This window comes from Podarcis filfolensis, assembly GCF_964270895.1.
Source record: "Podarcis filfolensis genome assembly, chromosome: 16".
In the NCBI taxonomy this organism is placed as follows: Eukaryota; Metazoa; Chordata; class Lepidosauria; order Squamata; family Lacertidae; genus Podarcis; species Podarcis filfolensis.
The window spans coordinates 10,878,509-10,888,232 of NC_139620.1; the positions used below are offsets into that span (position 1 = coordinate 10,878,509).

The following is a 9,724-nucleotide window of genomic DNA, read 5'->3' on the forward strand; positions in this document are numbered from 1 at the left end:
GACAAAAGTACTGTTTTGGGGGGACAGGAGGCGGGCAGGTGTGGAGGACTCCCTGGTCCTGAATGGGGTAACTGTGCCTCTGAAGGACCAGGAGCACAGCCTGGGAGTCATTCTGGACTCACAGCTGTCCATGGAGGCACAGGTTAATTCTGTGTCCAGGGCAGCTGTTTATCAGCTCCATCTGGTACGCAGGCAAAGACCCTATCTGCCCACGGACTGTCTCACCAGAGTGGTGCATGCTCTAGTTATCTCCCGCTTGGACTACTGCAATGCGCTCTACGTGGGGCTGCCTTTGAAGGTGACCCAGAAACTACAACTAATCCAGAATGCGGCAGCTAGACTGGTGACTGGGAGTGGCCGCCAAGACCACATATCACTGGTCTTGAAAGACCTACACTGGCTCCCAGTACATTTCCGAGCACAATTCAAAGTGTTGGTGCTGACCTTGAAAGCCCTAAACAGCCTCGGTCCAGTATACCTGAACGAGCGTCTCTACCCCCATCATTCTGCCCGGACACTGAGGTCCAGCTCCGAGGGCCTTCTGGCAGTTCCCTCATTGCGAGAAGCCAGGTTACAGGGAACCAGGCAGAGGGCCTTCTCGGTGGTGGCACCTGCCCTGTGGAACACCCTCCCACCAGATGTCAAAGAGAACAACAATTACCAGACTTTTAGAAGACATCTGAAGGCAGACCTGTTTAGGGAAGCTTTTAATGTTTAATGAACTACTGTATTTTAATATTTTGTTGGAAGCCACCCAGAGTAGCTGGGGAAACCCAGCCAGATGGGCGGCGTATAAATAATAAATAATTGTAATTGTAATTATTATTATTATTATTATTATTATTATTATTATTATTATTATTATTATTTTATTTTGGTGGTGCCAGAGCCAGTGACAGGCAGAGCCAAACAATTCTAGTATTGCCCCCATCCTCCTTCTCCCTTCTGTGACAGGAGAACGAAGCTGATATAGGCAGGTGCTGTATCCTACACTAGTTGATTGTTAGAAAGACAGCAGGCAGAGACTGGCTGAGGTTAGTGGACCCCTGATTCATTTGCCCAAATTATAGATCAGCCCCCAACCAAGTTTCAAATCCATCTGGCAAAACCAGATAGATTTCCTACAGGCATTACATACCATAAATCCCTTTTTGCGGCATTCCAGTGTTTTATGGGAAACATTTCTCCTGCAAACAGGCCTTGGCTCACATGCTCAAACGTCGATGTCAACACGAATGTTTGCCTTGCACAGCTGTGTTTTCATAGACTGACGTTGAAAGAACAGGAAGCTGTGACAGGAGAACTTTTGGGGACTTTCCAGGCCCACAGTTGCGCAGTGGGTAAATGGGCAGCTTTATGTAGATTGCGCACCAAAGGTCGTCAAGCGACCAGGTAGATGGCTGAGAAATTGGGAAGGTGGGCAGAATCCACAATTCTGGAGAATAAACTGTGCATCAAGAGGCTGCTTAGCTGGACAACAGAAGCAGAAACGTTGCCAGAGCACATTTTGAGGAATTATAAAAGGTGCTCATTCCAAAGGGGCCCTGAACATTTTGCAGCATCCATGTGCTCTCCAACACCTCAAAATGCATCCAAATTCTGTGCCGGGAGAAGCAGATGTGCAAAGAATTATATTTTTTTTTCTGAAGCAGCGCAACAGTGACCCTCGGTTGACACTTGGGGTTATTCCACGCGGACCATTTACAAGAACAGTGACGTTGGAAAACTGAAAACTCAAAACGGAAGCTGTGTTTCCGGTGAGTCAGCGCAGGCGGTGCTCAATAGAAGAGCCCCTTTTACTGTGAAAACCGAAGGATTTCCTCAACGGAGACACAGACAGTACAGTGGTACCTCGGGTTAAGAACTTAATTCGTTCTGGGGGTCCATTCTTAACCTGAAACTGTTCTTAACCTGAGACACCACTTTAGCTAATGGGGTCTCCCACTGTTGCTGCGCCGCCAGAGCACGATGTCTGTTCTCATCCTGAAGCAAAGTTCTTAACCCGAGGTACTATTTCTGGGTTAGCGGAGTCTGTAACCTGAAGCGCCTGTAACCTGAGGTACCACTGTTTTGTGCCTCCGTCGTTTTGGTAAGCAGCTGTTCTACTTGTCTCTGATATATCCTCTTTTACTCGCAATGTTCTTGTTTTATGTTGCTCTGATGTTCTCTCTTATTCTAATAATATCTGATACAGCACATAATAGGAGGCCAGCAGAATCTTGCAAGGGGAAGTCGGAGGGTGCCTGGATGCAAGGAACAAGGGGAGGCAAGGTCTCCCCCCCAGATGCCAGCACCCTAACCCTCACCCTAGCCCTAAACTTAGCCCTAGTCCTAGCCCTAACTTTAAACATAAACCTTGTTTAGTCGTGTAGTCGTGTCCGCCTCTTCGTGACCCCCTGGACCAGAGCACGCCAGGCCCTCCTGTCTTCCACTGCCTCCCGCAGTTTGGTCAAACTCATGCTGGTAGCTTCAAGAACACTATCCAACCATCTCGTCCTCTGTCGTCCCCTTCTCCTTGTGCCCTCCATCTTTCCCAACATCAGGGTCTTTTCCAGGGAGTCTTCTCTTCTCATGAGGTGGCCAAAGTATTGGAGTCTCAGCTTCAGGATCTGTCCTTCCAGTGAGCACTCAGGGCTGATTTCCTTCAGAATGGAGAGGTTGGATCTTCTTGCAGTCCATGGGACTCTCAAGAGTCTCTAACCCACTGGCGTAGGAAGGGGGTGCTGGGGGCCCACCCACACCTCTCCGGGTGCCATCCCTGAGCGGCGGTGCCAGTCCGCGACTCGGACTCCCTCGCTTCCCGCGACCCGTCGGGGGAAGGGGGGGTGGAGCTGCTGCGCTGCTTTGCCGGTTCCTTCCTCTCCCCTTCCCGCTCGCCTGCCTCCTTCCCGTCCTCTCCCCCGCCTGCCTGCCTGCCTCCTCCAGCCGGAGCGCAGCGCAGCCGCTTCCCGCTTCCCCGGGCGGCCGGCAGGAGGCGCGCGAGTCCAGAGCAGCGTTGCCCCGCGCTCCGGGCTGGAGGAGGCAGGCAGCCAGGCAGGGGAGAGCAAGGAAGAGGGGTCGCGGGTGCGCGCGGGGCTATCCCGCGCCCGGGAGGGCACCCTCCCAGCCCCTCGGGAACGCGCCCGCCTTGGGCAGCACGGACATATGCTCCGCCAGAGCTCTAAACCTAAGCCTTACCCTAAACTTAGCCCTAGCCCCAGCCCTAACTTTAGACATAAACCTTAATCTAACTCTAAGCATTCTTCTTCCTCCTCCTCCTCCTCCTCCTCCTCCTCCTCCTCTTCTTCTTCTTCTTCTTTGGTTATCACTCGTAGTGCTTGTGGGGAGTTTCCCTTCGACAAAGTGTAGAATCATGGCAATGAAAATAATGAATAGAGTTGGGGCAATAACACAACCCTGTTTAACACCTGGTCCCACTGGGAATGGTGCACTTTGAGAGCCATTGTTATCTGCGATTGTTGCTGTCATCTGATCATGGAGGAGCCGAATGATGTTCAGAAATTTACCTGGGCAGCCAATTTTCAGAAGGACAGTCCACAGGGCATTATGATTTACAGTGTCGAAAGCCTTAGGTCAATAAATGCTATATACAGGGCTTGGTTTTGCTCTCTGCACCGCTGTTGAGCGGTGAAAATCATGTCCCCTGTCCCCCGAGAAGGTCGAAAACCATTTTGGGATTCAGGAAGGGACACCTCAGATATTGTTAAGAGACGGTTTGCTAAGATCCTTGAAAGAATTTTGCCGGCCGCAGTTAATAGAGAGATGCCTCGATAGTTTCCACAATCAGTTCTGTCACCTTTTTTAAAGAGATTGATAATTTTGGCATCCCTAAAGTTTGCTAGGATCTCTTCTATCTCCCAGATTTGTTTTGATGAGCTTGTGAAGTTGTTGTGTAAGTTCAATTCCACCCACTTTGAAGACTTTGGCAGGTATCCCGTCAGGTCTGCTGGCTTTGTTGTTTTTCATGTGGTTAATAGCTGTACACAACTCTCCCAGATTTGGAGATACTGCAAGCTCATCTCTAACTTGTTTTTGTGGAATTTATGAGAGCACCTCAGCAGCTATGGGGGAGTTGCGGTTAAGGAGATGTTGGTAATGTTCTTTCCATCTCAGTGCAATAGCTTCTTTATCAATTGAGGTTGAATCCTGACAAGACAGAAGTACTGTTTTGGGGGGACAGGAGGTGGGCAGTTGTGGAGGACTCCCTGGTCCTGAATGGGGTAACTGTGCGCCTGAAGGACCAGGTGCACAGCCTGGGAGTCATTTTGGACTCACAGCTGTCCATGGAGGCACAGGTCAATTCTGTGTCCAGGGCAGCTGTTTACCAGCTCCACCTGGTACACAGGCTGAGACCCTACCTGCCCGCGGACTGTCTTGCCAGAGTGGTGCATGCTCTGGTTATCTCCCACTTGGACTACTGCAATGCGCTCTACGTGGGGCTACCTTTGAAGGTGACCCGGAAACTACAACTAATCCAGAATGCGGCAGCTAGACTGGTGACTGGGAGTGGCCACCGAGACCACATAACACTGGTCTTGAAAGACCTACATTGGCTCCCAGTATGTTTCCGAGCACAATTCAAAGTGTTGGTACTGACCTTTAAAGCCCTAAACGACATCGGTCCAGTATACCTGAAGGAGCATCTCTACCCCCATTGTTCTGCCCAGACACTGAGGTCCAGCGCCAAGGGCCTTCTGGCGGTTCCCTCACTGCGAGAAGCCAAGTTACAGGGAACCAGGCAGAGGGCCTTCTCGGTAGTAGCATCGCCCTGTGGAATGCCCTCCCACCAGACGTCGAAGAGAACAATTATCAGACTTTTAGAAGGCATCTGAAGGCAGCCCTGCTTAGGGAAGCTTTTAATGCTTGATGGACTGCTGTATTTTAATATTTTGTTAGAAGCCACTCCGAGTGGCTGGGGAAACCCAGCTAGATGGGCAGGGTATAAATGAATTATTATTATTATTATTATTATTATTATTATTATTATTATTATTATATTATCACAGTGGTACCTTGGGTTCAGAACTTAATTCATTCCAGAGGTCCGTTCTTAACCTGAAACTGTTCTCAACGTGAAGTACCACTTTAGCTAATGAACCTCCCGCTGCCTCCGTAGCAAAGTTCTTAACCCAAGGTACTATTTCTGGGTTAGCGGAGTCTGTAACCTGAAGCGTCTGTAACCCGAGGTACCACTGTATTATCTTTTAGAAGTGTGGTACCATCTGCTGAGCCTAGGGGCATGTGTCATAATTTATTGGCCCATAGATGGTCTTTGTGGCTTTAAAGAAACTCGGTCTATCATGAGTGTCGGCTAAATGCTGGATCTCTTAAGCTTTTTTTTTATGCACCAGGTGTTTTTTAGTTCTCTGGTTCTTCTTTGAACCTCAGCCTTAGTGTTGGCATAGGGTTTTTTTCTTAGTGGCACAGTTTCTGTCTCTTTGCCAGATCTTAAAGGCCTTCCTTTTCTTGTCAATCATGCGTTCAATCCCACTGTCTTTCTCACCAAACCAGTCCTGGTGTTTCTTGGTTTGGTATCCAATAGTTTGTTCACAGGCTGCAATAATGGATGTTTTTAGCTTGGTCCAGTGTTCCTTTATCAGGGAATTCTGAAGGCAGATGCTTCTTTAGAGTCGTTTGGAAGCAATCCCGCTTAATGGGATCTTGAAGGGCTTGTGTGTTCATTTTGCACCTTGGTTTCCTTCCTTGAAGCCTGCGTTGAGGTATAATCTTGATAGCCACCATGGAGCGTGTTAGTCTGTGATCTGTCCAGCAGTCGTCATAGCTCTGGTAAGAAGCACATCACGGCCATCTTTAGCACGGACATTAACATAGTCCAAGAGGTGCCAGTGGTTTGATCAAAGGTGCCTCCATGAAGTTTTAAATTTATTTTTCTGTCAAAAGAGTGTGTTGGTAATAACAAGGTTGTGCGCTGCACATATCAATCAAAAGTAAGATTCTGTTCTGATTGCTGTTGCCAATTCCTTCTTTCCCAATAGTCCCAGGCTATTAAATAGAATAGAATACAAGAGAACAAAATACAACAATATAGAATAGAATAGAATAGAATAAGTCAATAAACTAAAAGAGAATAGAATAGAACAGAATTTAAATTGAATTACATTACATTACATTAAATAGAATAATAGAATAAAATAAAATAGATTAAAATTAAATAGAATAGAATAAAAGAGAATAAAAAAATAGAACAGAACAGAATAGAATAGATTAAAATAGAATAGAATAGAATAGAACAAAATAGAAGAGAATAACATAGAATGGAATGGAATGGAATGGAATAGAATAGAATAATAGATTAAAATTAAATAGAATATAATAAAAGAGAACAGAACAAAACAGAATAGAATAGAATAGGAATAGAATAGAATAGATTAAAATTATAATAGAATAAAAGAGAACAAAATAGGAACATGATAGGATATGTTGGTAGGATAAAATTAAATTGAATAGAATAACATAAAATAGAATAGAATTAAAATAAAATATAGAATAGAGTAGATTAAAATTAAATAGAATAGAATAGAATAGATTAAAATTAAGTAGAATCGAATAAAATAGAACAAAATAGAACAGAACAGAATAGAATAGATTTAAATTAAGTAATAGAATAGATTAAAATTATAATAGAATAAAATAGAACAAAACAGAATAGAATAGAATATAAAATAGAATAGATTAAAATTAAATAGAATAGAATAGATTAAAATCAAGCAGAATAGAACAAAATAGAAAAGAACAGGACAGAATAGAATAGAATAACTGAATAAACTATAATAGAGTAGGATAGAATAGAACAGAATTATATTAAATCAAATCAAATCAAATAATAGGATAGAATAGAATAGAATAGCTTAAAATTAAATAGAATAGAATAAAAGAGAATAGTACCAATTAGAATAGAATTAAATTAGATTAGATTAAATAATAGAATAGAATAGCTTAAAATTATACTAGAATAAAAGAGAATAAAAGAATAGAATAGGATAGACTAAAATAGGATAAAATAGAATAGATCAAAATTAAATACAATACAACAGAAGAGAAGACAATAAAATATAACATAACAAAATAGATTAGGAATAGAATAGAATAACATAGAATAGAATAGATTAAAATTAAATAGAATAGAATAGAATTAAATTAAATTAAATTAAATTAAATAGAATAATAGAATAAAGTAAAATAAAATAGATTAAAATTAGACTAGAATAAAAGAGAATAAAATGGAACAAAAGAGAATAGAATAGGATAGAAAAGAAGAGAAGAGAATTAAATTAAATTAAATTAAATTAAATTAAATAATAGAATAGAATAGAATAGAATAGGATAGGATAGGATAGGATAGGATATATTAAAATTAATTAGAATACAATAAAAGAGAACAAAATAGAATAAAATAGAACTAAATAGATTTTTTTTTCTTGATTTCCCCCTCTAAAAACTAGGTGCGCCTTATGGTCCGGTGCGCCTTATGGAGTGAAAAATACGCTAAATAGAATAGAATGAAAGAGAAGATAAGAGAATAAAAGAGATGGAATGGAATATAATGGAATGGAATATTATAGAATTAAATTAAATTAAATTAAATTAAATAATAGAATAGAATAGAATAGAATAGAACAGATTAAAATTAAATAGAATAGAATAGAATAAAAGAGAACAAAATAGAATAAAACAGAACAGAATAGAATAAAATAGAAAAAAATTAAATAGAATAGGATAAAAGAGAACAAAATAGAAGAGGAGAATGAAATAGAACCAAATAGAATAGAATAAAATAGAATAAAACAGATTAAAATTAAATAGAATAGGAATAGAAGAGAAGAGAATAAAATAACATAAAATAGAATGGAATGGAATAGAATAGAATTAAATTAAATTACCGGTAAATTATAGAATAGAATAGAATAGATCAAAATTAAAAAGAATAGAATAAAACAGAATAGAATAACATGAAATAGAATGGAATAAATAGAATAGAATAGAATAGAATTAAATTAAATTAAATTAAATAATAGGATAGGATAGGTTAAATTGCATAGAATAGAATAGGATAGGATAGGATAGGATAAAATTAAATTAAATTAAATTATAGGATAGGATAGGAAAAAATGGACAGAATAGAATAGAATAGAATTTAAATTAAATAGAATAATAGAATAAAGTAAAATTAAACAGATTAAAATTAGAATAAAATAAAAGAGAATAAGTTAGGATAGAATAGATTAAAATTAAATTAAATAGAATAGAATAAAATGAATAACATGAAATAGAATAGAATAGAATAGAATAGAATAGAATTAAATTAAATTAAATTAAATTATAGAATAGGATAGGATAGGATAGGATAGAACAAAATAGAATAGATTAAAATAGAACCGAATAGAATAGAATAGATAGGAGAGAAGAGAAGAGAAGAGAAGAGAAGAGAAGAAAATAACATAAAATAGAATGGAATAGAATTAAATTGAATTAAATTAAAGAATAGAATAGAATAGAATTAAATAGAATAAAAGAGAACATAATAGAAGAGAAGAGAATGAAATAGAACCAAATAAAATAGAATAAAATGGAATAGAACAGATTAAAATTAAATAGAAGAGAAGAGAATAACATAAAATAGAATGGAATGGAATGGAATAGAATAGAATAGAATTAAATTAATTTACCGGTAAATTATAGAATAGAATAGATTAAAATTATAACAGAATAAAAGAGAATGAAATAGTATAAAATATTACAAAATAGGATAGGATAGGTTAAAATAGAATAGAATAGATTAAAATTAAATAGAATAGAATTTAAATTAAATTAAATTAAATTAAATTAAATTGACTAATAGAATAAAGTAAAATAAAACAGATTAAAATTAGTATAAAATAAAAGAGAATAGGATAGGATAGAATAGAATAGAATAGATTAAAATTAAATAGAATAGAATAGAATAAAAGAGAATAGAATAACATAAAATAGAATAGAATGGGATAGAATAGAATAGAATTAAATTAAATTAAATCCAATAAAATAATAGAATAGGATAGGATAGGATGAAATAGAATGGAATAGTATTAAATTAAATTAAAGAACAGAATAGAGTAGAATAGAATAGATTAAAATTAAATAGAATAGAATAAAAGAGAACAAAATAGAGTAGAATAGAATAAAAGTGAACAAAATAGAATAAAATAGAACTGAATAGAAGAGAATAGAAGAGAACAAAATAGAATAGAATAGATTAAAATTAAATTGAATAGAATAGAACAAAAGATAACAAAATAGAATAGACTAGATTAAAATAGAATAGAATACAATAAAAGTGAACAAAATAGAATAAAATAGAACCGAATAGAAGAGAAGAAAAGAGAATAACATAAAATAGAATGGAATAGAATAGAATTAAATTAAATTACCGGTAAATTATAGAATAGAATAGAATAGAATAGAATAGAATAGAATAGAATAGAATATAAATTAAATTAAATTAAATTAAATTAAATAACAGAATAGAGTAGAATAGAATAGATTAAAATTATATAGAATAGAATAAAAGAGAACAAAATAGAATGGAAGAGAACAAAACAGAACAGAATAAAACAGAATAGAACAGAACAGAACAGATAAAAATTAAATAGAACAGAATAAAAGAGAACAAAATAGAATGGAACAGATTAAAATTAAATAGAATAGAATAGAACAAAAGATAACA

At 37.7% G+C, this 9,724-nt stretch overlaps 1 long non-coding RNA gene across 1 annotated transcript; it reads left to right on the forward strand.

Annotated features, from left to right (window-relative positions):
- Positions 1 to 7,612: 7,612 nt before the first annotated feature.
- On the forward strand, positions 7,613 to 8,968 carry LOC310751999. The gene is made up of 2 exons (XR_014542774.1): positions 7,613 to 8,046; positions 8,507 to 8,968. It is a non-coding gene; the product is annotated as an uncharacterized lncRNA (long non-coding RNA).
- Positions 8,969 to 9,724: the final 756 nt, after the last annotated feature.